The 12,290-nt window shown below is 44.5% G+C and overlaps 1 long non-coding RNA gene across 2 annotated transcripts; it reads left to right on the top strand.

Moving 5' to 3' along the window:
* Positions 1–3,102: 3,102 nt before the first annotated feature.
* Positions 3,103–11,984, top strand: LOC144405493 (uncharacterized). 2 transcript variants are annotated; one of them, XR_013467096.1, is made up of 2 exons: positions 3,103–3,794; positions 5,014–11,984. It is a non-coding gene; the product is annotated as an uncharacterized LOC144405493 (long non-coding RNA). The 2 variants fall into 2 exon arrangements; XR_013467098.1 differs by lacking the exon at positions 3,103–3,794 and adding an exon at positions 3,801–4,859.
* Positions 11,985–12,290: the final 306 nt, after the last annotated feature.

The raw sequence follows: 12,290 nt of genomic DNA, 5'->3' as shown, positions 1-12,290 counted from the left end.
CAGCGGGTGAGTATGACCACGTCCACTTCTTATATCCAGTTCTAGGAATCTGTGAGCTCATTGAGCTTGATCTTAGTATTAGTTTTGTTTGTTTTATGTACCCAAAAGGTCCATCAAAGGATGCGCATAGCACATTTGCTTTGCCTATGAATGCTGTGATATGTGGCATTGGGTCATGTTACATATGTGTTCCTTTGTCAAGGTTTGATAAGATCACAAGGGATCTAGAGAAATGTGAAGTCCCTGAATTTCAAGAGAAACAACAAAAGGTCACAACATTCAAATGAATTTGATGTTTGAGAACTAATGTTGTGGCTAAGATCACCAGTAGCTCTGTCTGTAAGGGGTGAAAGGGGACCTGCATCATCTGAGATTGGCGTCAGAAGACAGTCTGGTCCTCTGGCAGGACAGACGGATAGAGGTACCAGCGCATAGCATTGGTCATATAAATCATCAGAGCTGATAATCGGAAGGAAGGAACTGGTGTATATTCACAATCAAACGGCTACCAACAATCTCTTGTGCACACGAGGAGAGAGGATGCTTCGCTCCTCTCCATGCCACCTTTAAAACCTGTTCCACCCTCAGGCTCCGAGTCTTTTGGCCTCTGCTCCGAAAATGGCATACCCAGGATAAACAGTGTAATACCTCTGTACTTTGTTTATTTGGACAATTTATTTGCTGTAGGACAAAGGTGAACCCATGTGCTATGATGTGTAAAAATCAGTTGTTACTGGTCATTTGAATTTTGTAAATCGCCACAAAAAATATCAACAGCCCTATAAATCCTATAAACGCGGAGATACCAGGCTAAGACCACATGTAATAATAACAGTACACATGTAAAGTTTCACGTTAATCGTAAGTTTTTAAAAGCTCCCATCAGTGACTACTAAAGTTTTACTTTTTAAACTTGCATTGCATTTTGCTCCAAATATTGGCAGAAGTTCCAAAACAGCAGCAGTGTTTTGTGAACGTTTTCAGGTAAAGTGAAGGTTTTAACACGACACACTAGCAAAGCAGTGATGAGGTCAGAAGACAAAGGTACTGTATACGTGACTGAGGACTGATGCTCTTTATTTGCAGTGTTTCTTGCATGAATAACGTGAATATCCGAGAAGCAAAGAAGACAAAGAAAGGCTTAGACAAATGGAATGAGGCCAGCTTCAGGGAAGAGGTCTTGTGAGTGAGCGGAGTCAGGAGGCCTGTCGGTGGCTTCATTAGAACCACTGTATTGTAGGACCATCGTGTTTCAGCTTTGGATGACACAGATGAAAGTCACAAACCAAGAAGGGTGCTCTAACAATAAAATGGTTCTACACTGCGAGTATTGCTGAAGTCTTGACCTCTTCCAACATGTAGGTCTTAACAAAAATAAAGTTTATATTTTAGCAATGACACATGAGGAGGGGAGACAACAAACTAAAGCATAGTGACCCTCCAGCAGCAAGCAGAATTGCACCAGAATAGCGTAGTTTCTGGACCAACTGCTTCTTTGCTTCATTAAAATTAGCATGCAGTTTTCCCCGGAGTGCAGGGTTAATTTATCGGTGTAGAAGCAGGCTGAGCTTCCATGTTTAGCTTGAGGTTACTTTGATTTGGAACGTGACCCAATAAGGACCTCATCCCTTCGATAACCTTTGTTGTTTTTTTGTTTCCGGGTTAGCTCTGCACCATCAGCACATTCCGCAGTGCCATCAGCTGTCACACAAGTTAGAATCCGTGGGAGATTTATTGCATACAAGCTTTTCATCAACACATCGGTGAGAGCTTTCTCTCGGCTTTGCATTCCCTCAAATACAACCCTGAGAATATATTGTTGGTGGTTAGTTCTGATAATAAAATATATCAGGTTTCTTTTGGAAAGACCTTTGAATGAATCTTATGTGACAAAAACCAAATAAATCTGTATGAATGTGAACGTTCAACACCTCTGCTTCATAAATGCCGTTAACGTTTCAGCGATCATCAAAATAATAGATTCATTTTCTATCATTGAATTACCTCGATGGACCAATTAGGAAATTGGTACTTCACCAGCGTTCCCTCACCAGCCATTAGACGCTACAGAGGAGAACTACCAAGAGAGGAAGGGGACTCAAGCAGTGTTTTTAATAAATCAGTCCAGACGTAGGGTGGGATTTATGGATTTTCATTAAAAGGAGCTGCTCTAGTTGCCATTGTTTCTCACCTGGGACAGCAGGTATATGCAGGCGGCCACATGTTAGAGATGATAAATGCTGCCACACTTCATCCCCCGCGGGACCAACCGGGTCACAAAACATTTGGCATAAATCAGCCCAGGGGAGGGGAACGGGCAGAAAAAGAGATGACCTTCCAAACGCATTGATCCAAATAAACAAATGATCAATCGTCACAACAAATAAAGCCTTTTGGCTTATTGCGTTTGTGAAGCTTTTTCCATTTTTCTGATGGAAAGAACCGGATGAAAAGCGCGGCCCATTTGTGCGGAGAGCGGCGGGGGCGTTCTGATGGGAGACGAGTCGTGAGAACAGAAAACAATCTGTTGTTCTCAGAGACGCTTAATCAAATAAAACGGGATGGAATATTTTGACAGTGGGGTCTCAACCACAAAATGTACAAACCCTGAGGCAGCAACACATGACACACAGACACACAGACACACAGACACACACAATTTGTTGTGGGACCGAAATAATAAAATAATGAAAGACGGATTCAGAAAAGGCTTTGCGTTGTCACTTTCCAACCATAAAGGCTTTTTTTAACCCTCCCTCATCCCACCAGTGAAATGGATTAATTTAGGGAGCAAAATGACACAAACAAACCCTCATTGATCGCTTTCTACAAACATGATCAGGAAAAAGCTGTCAGCAAGTGACAAAGATACTTATTTTAGTAAGAATATTAAACCAAACGTTGATGAACTAGTGATACAGGTTGTGGTCAATTTACAGCGATAATATGAGCCAGATAATGTTGCATTGACGTTAAAGACCCTCCCCGAAGCCTTTGTCAAACTACTTAAATGTCTTCCCTTAATGATTGGGTCTGATAGTCTTTGTTTGGGTTCATGATAGACATAAATATGTTTACGCAATAATCATTTTACACGTATTGTAATGGGAAAATGATATGTGACCCTTTTAAATGCTTCATTTGTATAACCAGTTTATTAGTTGCAAGTGCTTAGGTCACAAAGGCCCTGACATAAGAACTGATGTCTCCCACTTGGATTAGATGTTTCCAGCGTCATAGCTGTAGAGATTGAACAAAGTGTTTGTTATGTCTATGACCACCTTTGTTTTAGCATGTTGGGAGAGCAAGGACACGGTCAAAGAACTGACGTGTCTCACATGGATAAGATGTTCCCCGTACCCTGGCTGTAGATACTCAACAAGATGGTTAACGGTTTCTGTTGACGCCACCGATATCTAAGTTTAGGTATAAGAACTGCCTCGATGTGTTGGGAAGAAAAAGGAGGTTCTTGACAGTCTACTGACCACGTAGCTGTTGTGACCCTCTTTCCCTTGCAAGGAAATAAACGGAGAAAAGACATACTTGACTCAGAGCCTTTGATTCTTACTTAACGATTGTCTGTGCAAAATCTTCCACCACAATTTGGTGTCAGAAGTGGGATCGTTTGAAGCTCCGTCGGGACTCCGAGGACGTCCGGGAAGGGACCCCTTCAGGATCCACCAAACGTGATTCTGCCCTATACCTCATCACACTCAGAGAGAGGGGACCGGCGAACAAAAGAGACCTGATTGGCTTCAACACGATCCGATGAGGAAGATTTTCACACGAATCGGGTAAGAAGTTGATATTCTGATTTTCAAACGGGGCTTCCTGAATTATAACGGGTGATAACAGATTACAAAGACGGGTATTTAGTACTTTGGGATTTTTTTTTCTCTCTTCTTAGAAAATCCAAATTTCGGTTATTTGATTGGGCTTCTAATGATGATAACTTGTCTTTTTATCCGGTTATTTGAAAAATGTGTATAAAATTATAAGAGTAATTGTACAGTATTTCCGGTTCATCAGCATCCAACTTTTTACTGAGGAAGACAGGGAGCAATGTGCGCATTTACGATTGTATTCAGACTAACTATCTGAAAATCGCATAATTGTGACCCTTGACCAAAAGGGGGAAGACAGGGAGCAATGTGCGCATTTACGATTGTATTCAGACTAACTATCTGAAAATCGCATAATTGTGACCCTTGACCAAAAGGGGGAAGACAGGGAGCAATTTGCGTATTACGATTGTATTCAGACTAACACTCTGAAAACGCATAATTGTGACCCTTGACCAAAGGGGAAGACAGGGGCAATTGACAATTGTGACCCTTGACCGAAGGGGAAGACAGGAGGGATTTTGGGAGTTCACTGAAATCGCAAAATCCCAGCCCTTGACCTAACAGGAAGACAGGAACAATATCGGGATTTTCGGACAGTAATCTGAAAACAGATATTTGCGCCCTTGACCTATATTTATTAACCAATAGTTCTGGTTGGGTTTTAACTTGTATTTTTCCTACGTAAAAGAAAATCAAGACTTATAGTGACGACTATATTTTAAGTAATAAAAAGTATACTTCACCACGCCTGAAAGATGGGTGGTGTACACGGTAAAGGTAAAAAGGAAATGGGTTCTCCGGAGGGACCCATTGTGGATCTGATGAGAAGGAAATATGGAGATCAATCTCTAGAGTTTTTGCCCGAGTGGTCAAAGGATTTTGGGTTCCCTGCAAATGGTTCTTTCAGTAGAATAAAACTGAACATGTTACGAACAGGCTTAGAGGGAAAAGAGAAGGGTATAAAATCTCAGAGGGTGATAAAAGGCAAAGACTTGGAGGACATTGAGAAACAAAGTAAATGGTTAAAATGGTGGGAGGATGAATGTGAATGTAGAGAAAGGAAACAAATGGCTAAAGAATTGACATGCGCAAAAACCACATTGGTTGAAAAACCAGATCCAAATGTTATTGAACAAAATGACCGATGTGCTTCTCCCTTGTATCCGAGTCTCACAGGGGCTGGCGGCCCTCTCCTCAACACATGCCCACCACCGTACCCTGCTTCATCTGCGAACCAGCAACCTCCGTCTGCAGGAGCACATATCAAAGTTCACTACACCCGGCAGAGGGAGGAAAAGGAAGCGGCAGTGAAAGCAGCACAGGAACGACTCCTCGGCGAAGAGGAGGAAAAGAGACAGGCTGCTCTCCTCACTCGCTCTCGCTCTCCAGGAGCAACCGGAGGGGACACTTCTGCCATCAACAAACTGATTGCAGAGCAACCATCTACATCAGATGTTTTTTCCCCCTCTTTCGACCCAGAGGGAGTTCCCCCGGATGCAAAATCTGTGCTCCAAACCCCAATGATTCAAGTACCAGGACACTCAGGTCCCATACTTGTTTTCCGGCCTTGGACTGATACGGACATTAGAGCTGCAATGGCTCATCTCCCGCCGATACAGCACTCGGGAAGACTGTTTGCTGAAGCATTCATGGACTTCTGTAAGCAATTCCTGCCCAACTTTGCTGAAATTCGACGTGTTCTAATGAGTCACGTGGGTCCGACTCACTACCAGAAGCTCAACCAGCTGGTTGCAGGAGACACCAGTGCGGCAGACGTTGAATGGAGTTCAAATCAAAATAAGCCATACAGAGACGCACTCACGGCTTTGAGCGACGGCATAAGACATTGTTCCCTGACAAAGTGGATATGACTCCCATCAACAATACCAAGCAGGCAGCGGGTGAGTCCGTCCATGATTACTACCAAAGACTTCTCACAGTGTTTAATCTTAACAGTGGCATTCCACAACCCGCCGTGTTAGGAGACGCTCTGGGGACGTGGGAATCACACCTGAAGAATGCTTTCATGAATGGACTATTGCCCGACATAAAAATGAATGTGCAGCGCTCTGTGGCTGGAATGGAAGACTCGCGACTCGCGGATGTAAAGAAACATGCTGCGCATGCGCAATCCATGGACATAGAGAGAACTGACCACGAGGGGAAAAGGCGGTCACGTCAGATTGAACTCGCCCAACTGACTATGCTCCAAGCTGTCACTCAACTTGCCAGAAACGACCGCCCACAGGATCCCAACCAACGGGGCGGATTCAGGGGGCGTGGTCGGGACATGACGAGGGGACGCTCCTCCTGGAACCAGGAGGGATCACAGCTGTCTCCACCCAATGACTATGATACGTGTTTCCGCTGTGGCGAACAGGGACATTGGCACAGAGAATGTCCACAAAATGCATCTCGTAGAGGATGGGGGCGTGGACTGGCCAGACGAGGAAGGGGTGGCAACGCACAATCCGATTGACGTGAGGCGGAGGGGGAGGAGGCTGCATGTGAGGGGGAGACGGCAACCACGCTGAGGCCTCACATGATAAGGGAAGTAAAACACACACACACCGCAGCCTGCAATGAAGAAACGCTTTCTGCACTAACTCCCTGCACGCACACTCACACTCACACACACACACCAGAGCAACAACAAGCTCTCGTGGACATCACAGAGCAATTGAGAAAACAACAAAAGCTTTCACTTAAACACACATATGCAAAGTTTTCAGGAAAATCATTTGAAAATATGCCCACCACTATGGTGCAAATTCAAGGGAAACTTTTATCGTTTTTGGTTGATTCGGGGGCTACACATTCTGTAATACAACAAAAGTATTTTCCAGGTCAGAAACTTAGTGGAAAACAGGTTTTCTCACAAGGAGCTTCAGGGATGACTATTGTAGAGAGATTTACGGCACCTATGACCAGTACACACACTGACTCAACTGACCCTGAACCAGACATCACAGTAAAACATTCCTTTTTGCTGTCCTCTTGCTGTCCCATTAATCTAATGGGCAGAGACCTCATGTGTTCTTTCGGCATTAGCCTCATCTCCACTCCTACAGGGTTGCAAGTGGTGAGATGCAGAGCCATAGACCAGATGGCAAAGACAGTTATATGTGATCCAATGTTTGTGTACCAGTGGTGGCTTCCGGTTGACTCACAATCAGAACTGTCCCACCTGGCAGCATCACGCGTCCAGCCTGAGGCAGAGTGCATGGATGCTTCATATCTCCACTGCACAGCTCATGTGTCACATGGGCCAGATAAGCAATATGATGCATTATTTCTACAGGATCTGAATGATCAAATTGCATGTATGACATTGTTTTGGTCCACACTTAAATGTGCTGTTTCCGTTTCTCTCACCCCCTCTCAGCAGCACCTCTTTAATGTGGACTCTTCTTTCCCACACATCTCCTTGTCTAAAGCAGCAACAGACCAATGGAGAGATTTGGGACCTTTTGTCGCAGCGTGCGAGGCATTGACAGATTGGGAGGCTACACCAGATCCACTTGTGATGCGCTCTCCGTCGACAGGCTTCTTTAAACAGCCATTCGCATTTTGCACACCTGCTCTCAGATCTGTTTATGTCATGGATGAAAATAACATATTTTCTGACACACACACTGATACATTTTTGACTAATGTCTCCTCTATTTCTCCTGCCCTCAGTTCTGTCCCAGACACCTTGTGGGCAGCGCATAAATATGACGTGGGACTCATCAAAAAATGTCAACCTGTGGTCATCACTCCTCGATCAGACTTCCGTCCCCACAAACATCAATACCCACTGCGCCAAGAGGCCATTGACGGTATAACACCGGTGTTCAACTCCCTCTTAAAGGCCGGAGTCATTGTTCCATGTCCTGACTCGCCGGTAAGAACACCTATTTTTCCAGTTAAAAAGATCAGAGATGCAGGCAAACCAACTGAGTGGCGCTTCGTGCAGGACCTAAAAGCAGTTAATGCAGCCGTCCACGCACGAGCCCCAAATGTTCCCAACCCTTACACCATTATGGCACAGGTTCCACCTGATGCTCGATGGTTTTCCGTGGTTGACCTCTCAAATGCTTTTTTCAGTGTCCCTGTGGACATTGACAGTCAGTTTTGGTTTGCGTTTAATTTCAATGGCAAGCCTTACACTTTCACACGCTTGTGTCAGGGCTACACAGAATCACCTACGATCTACAACGAGGCACTCAGGGAAAGTTTGGAGAGCCTCACTTTGTCTCCAGGAACAGCTCTTTTGCAGTATGTTGATGACTGTTTAATTGCAGCTCCAACACAAAAGCAGTGTGAACAGGACACACTCAAATTGCTTCAACACTTAGCAGCGGAAGGACACAAGGCCAGCCTATCCAAACTACAGTTTGTTTCACAAAACGTTCATTTCCTAGGCCATAACATTTCCGGTGAAGGGAAGACACTATCACCAAAACGCATCGCCTCAATTGTAACACTTCCAAAACCAAAAACCAAGAAACAGATGATGTCATTTTTGGGAATGTGTTCCTACTGTAGGTCATTTATTCCAAATTACTCCCAACTCGAGCAACCTCTGTCCGCATTGATACATGGAAAAAATCTCAGCGCGCATGATAAAATTCAGTGGCTCCCTGCAGCCTCTCAAGCTTTCACGGACATGAAATGCGCGTTACAAGTTCCTCCGACTTTGGGTCTTCCTGATCCTCACAAACCGTTCACACAAACCGTTGATGAACGTTCTGGATGTATGACATCAGTGCTCCTACAATCCCATGGCGATAAACTACGACCAGTAGCTTATTTCTCTGCAAAACTCGATCCGGTAGCAGCAGGCTTACCACAGTGCCTTCGAGCTGTGGCAGCTGCTGAAAAGGCTCTTACAGCCTCTCGTGACATTGTAGGCTATGCTACGCTAACATTATTGGTTCCACATTCGGTTTCACTGATTCTTCTCGAACAGAAGTCGTCTCATTTATCTGCAGCGCGTTACCTTCGATATCACACATGTCTCCTAGACATGCCGAATGTTACAGTAAAACGCTGCAATGTCCTCAATCCTGCATCTCTTCTCCCCACTCCGGAGGATGGAGAGGAGCATAATTGTTTGGCTGAGCTGGAAGCTCAGTGCACACCTCGACCAGACCTCGCAGACACACCTCTGCTCAACAGTGACATGGTAATGTATGTTGACGGATCTGCTACACGGGATCCCCTGACTGGTTCTAATCTTGTGGGTTTCTCTGTTGTTTCAGACTCAACTGTTCTGTGTTCCGGCCCTCTTCCATGTCACCTCTCAGCCCAAGCAGCAGAATTAATCGCACTGACAGAAGCTTGTAAACTAGCTAAGGATAAAACGGCAACCATTCACACTGATTCCAGATACGCTTTTGGCGTGGTTCATGATTTCGGCGCGCTCTGGAGACACAGAAATTTTCTCAAATCGGATGGCAAACCAGTGTTACACCACACTCTGATAGCAGAACTATTGGATGCCATTTTGTTGCCCACAGCTATTGCCGTTTGTAAATGTGCAGCGCACACATCCGGCACAGGCGACATCGCAAAGGGGAATGAGCGAGCAGACTTAGCTGCAAAAGCGGCTGCTAGACGTCCTCTTCCCAAACCATCACGCCCAGTTCCGGCCATGTGTTCTCTTCCCTCCTCTCTTGCAGCCGTGCAGTCCCTCTCTACTTCAGATGAGAGACGTTTTTGGTCCTCCTCAGGCTCCAAATTCATAGACGGCATCTGGTATGGTCCAAATGGTAATCCATGCTTACCTAAACATTTCTTCCCTCACTATGCGAAATTGACTCATGGGTTAGACCATGTGTCAAAAGGGGGAATGTTAAGTATCATTGATGCAACATGGTTCACAAAAGGTTTTGCAGCTTACGCACAAAGGTTCTGCCAAGCGTGCATAACATGTGCAACTCACAATGTAGGTCGTTCAGTACAGGTGTCACATCATGCAGCACATCCACCGCCTGCAAGACCATTTGAACATGTAATGATGGATTTTGTGGAACTCTCCCCATCGGAAGGTAAGAAACACTGTCTTGTAATGGTAGACATGTGGTCCAAATGGGTTGAGGTGTTTCCCTCCAGTAAGCAGACTGCCTCCACAGTGGCTAAAGCCTTGATTTCAGAGATCATTCCCCGCTGGGGAATCCCAAGCAAAATTTCTAGCGACAATGGTTCACATTTTGTCAACCAAGCGATCACAGAATTAAGTGCATACCTGGGTATTGACTTAAAAACACACTGCGCATACCATCCAGCTAGTGGAGGAGCGGTAGAGAGAGAGAATGGAACATTGAAAACAAAACTGGCCAAATGTTGCACAGACACAGGCCTACCGTGGACAAAAGCACTGCCCTTGGTTCTGATGTACATGCGGATGAGGAAACGAACACGCAGCAACCTAAGCCCATTTGAAATCCTTTTCGCAGTTCCTCCCCATATAGGTGTGGAAGCTCCAGGAACACCACTCCCTTCCACCACAATGTGCGAGAATGACATGTTAACCTATTGCATTCGACTGTCTTCCACTTTGTCTGATGTAAGAAAACAGGTTGTAGCTGCACTTCCAAGAGAAGCAACGGGTCCACTACACCGACTGCAACCAGGTGACTTCGTGGTGGTGAAGGACTTCAGGAGGAAAAGTTGGAAAGCTAAACGGTGGCAAGGTCCATTCCAGATTCTCCTGGTCACCCAAACAGCGGTCAAAGTAGCTGAAAGAGCAACTTGGGTCCACGCATCCCATTGCAAGAAGGTTCCAGATCCAGTACCAGCAGTGGGCTCAGGCGACCCTACCTCCACAACAAGTGTCAATCAACCGACACCACCGATCCAGTGACCACGGACGGGCAGTTGACCGACAGACACACAGTGCATTGTGATCTGTGTTGACTGTCTACAACGCGGGTGCCTCACAAGAAAGAAGGTTGGCAGACTCCACATCCCAACGTGTACCTGCGGACCAACACAAGAAGAAGAACACGGCCAGGACCCCTCCACATAGACACAGTAGTCGTTTGTGTCACTACGGTTTTTTAGATTTTGTAATCAGCTATCTAAAGAGTGGTTCTCTCTTATCATGGAATGACTCTGACAATAACCCCAACAGTGACTCGGACTCCCTTGACGAGCTGAACACTTACGACCTCGACACGTACGCATAGTGACATAGTGACACACTGTCTGTGTGCATTCCTGGTGTTCTAAATGTTTTTTGTTTCACAGTAGCTTGCTATAACAATGAGAAATAACATTCTCACAAAAACAGCTTTTATCCTTGCATTTATTAGTATGTAACGTAAATATGATTGATATAATGACCTTTCCACAATATTCTATATCTGTATTGTGTGAAAGGGGATCAAGTTCTGGTATTGTGATTTAAACATGTTCTCATTTCTTTTTTATTTCAATACTGTACACATGACATCTGGGGTGTAACGCTCAAATCCTGTGAGAAGGTTCCCAGTCTTTATCTTCTCCTAACAGATTTCTTCCTATTTTCCCATTTCGGAGGGTTTTTTTAGGGAGTTTTTGTTCTGTGGCAGGAAAAGTTTTGTGAGCGATGTCCGGATGTTCATGTTTTGTGATATTTGATGTGGTAGATATCAGATGGTAAATTTTTAGAGTAGTCATTCTAAATTGATTGCATAGTTTGTGATTATTATGTAATCAAAAGAGTGGAATGTAATGGGAAAATGATATGTGACCCTTTTAAATGCTTCATTTGTATAACCAGTTTATTAGTTGCAAGTGCTTAGGTCACAAAGGCCCTGACATAAGAACTGATGTCTCCCACTTGGATTAGATGTTTCCAGCGTCATAGCTGTAGAGATTGAACAAAGTGTTTGTTATGTCTATGACCACCTTTGTTTTAGCATGTTGGGAGAGCAAGGACACGGTCAAAGAACTGACGTGTCTCACATGGATAAGATGTTCCCCGTACCCTGGCTGTAGATACTCAACAAGATGGTTAACGGTTTCTGTTGACGCCACCGATATCTAAGTTTAGGTATAAGAACTGCCTCGATGTGTTGGGAAGAAAAAGGAGGTTCTTGACAGTCTACTGACCACGTAGCTGTTGTGACCCTCTTTCCCTTGCAAGGAAATAAACGGAGAAAAGACATACTTGACTCAGAGCCTTTGATTCTTACTTAACGATTGTCTGTGCAAAATCTTCCACCACAGTATACATTGTTTTTTTTCTCTTCAGAGTGTCTTACCTTCCATCATGTTTATATTGCACAGCCCTCCGTTCTTTGGTATGCGCCAAATATCGCCAACGTTTTTGAGTCGTACTGAATTAATTTGATTTGTTAGTTGTGTATTGATTAAATGGAGACGTTAATACAACTAATCCCTTAATCACACTGAATTGTTACATTATGATCTTCTGGACTTTTGCTTCTAGAAATTTTCACCAACTGGACCTCA

Source organism: Gasterosteus aculeatus, chromosome 1, assembly GCF_964276395.1.
Source record: "Gasterosteus aculeatus chromosome 1, fGasAcu3.hap1.1, whole genome shotgun sequence".
Classification (NCBI taxonomy): domain Eukaryota; kingdom Metazoa; phylum Chordata; class Actinopteri; order Perciformes; family Gasterosteidae; genus Gasterosteus; species Gasterosteus aculeatus.
The sequence above is the reverse complement of the archived record's forward strand: the minus strand, read 5'-3'. Positions and strand labels throughout refer to the sequence as shown.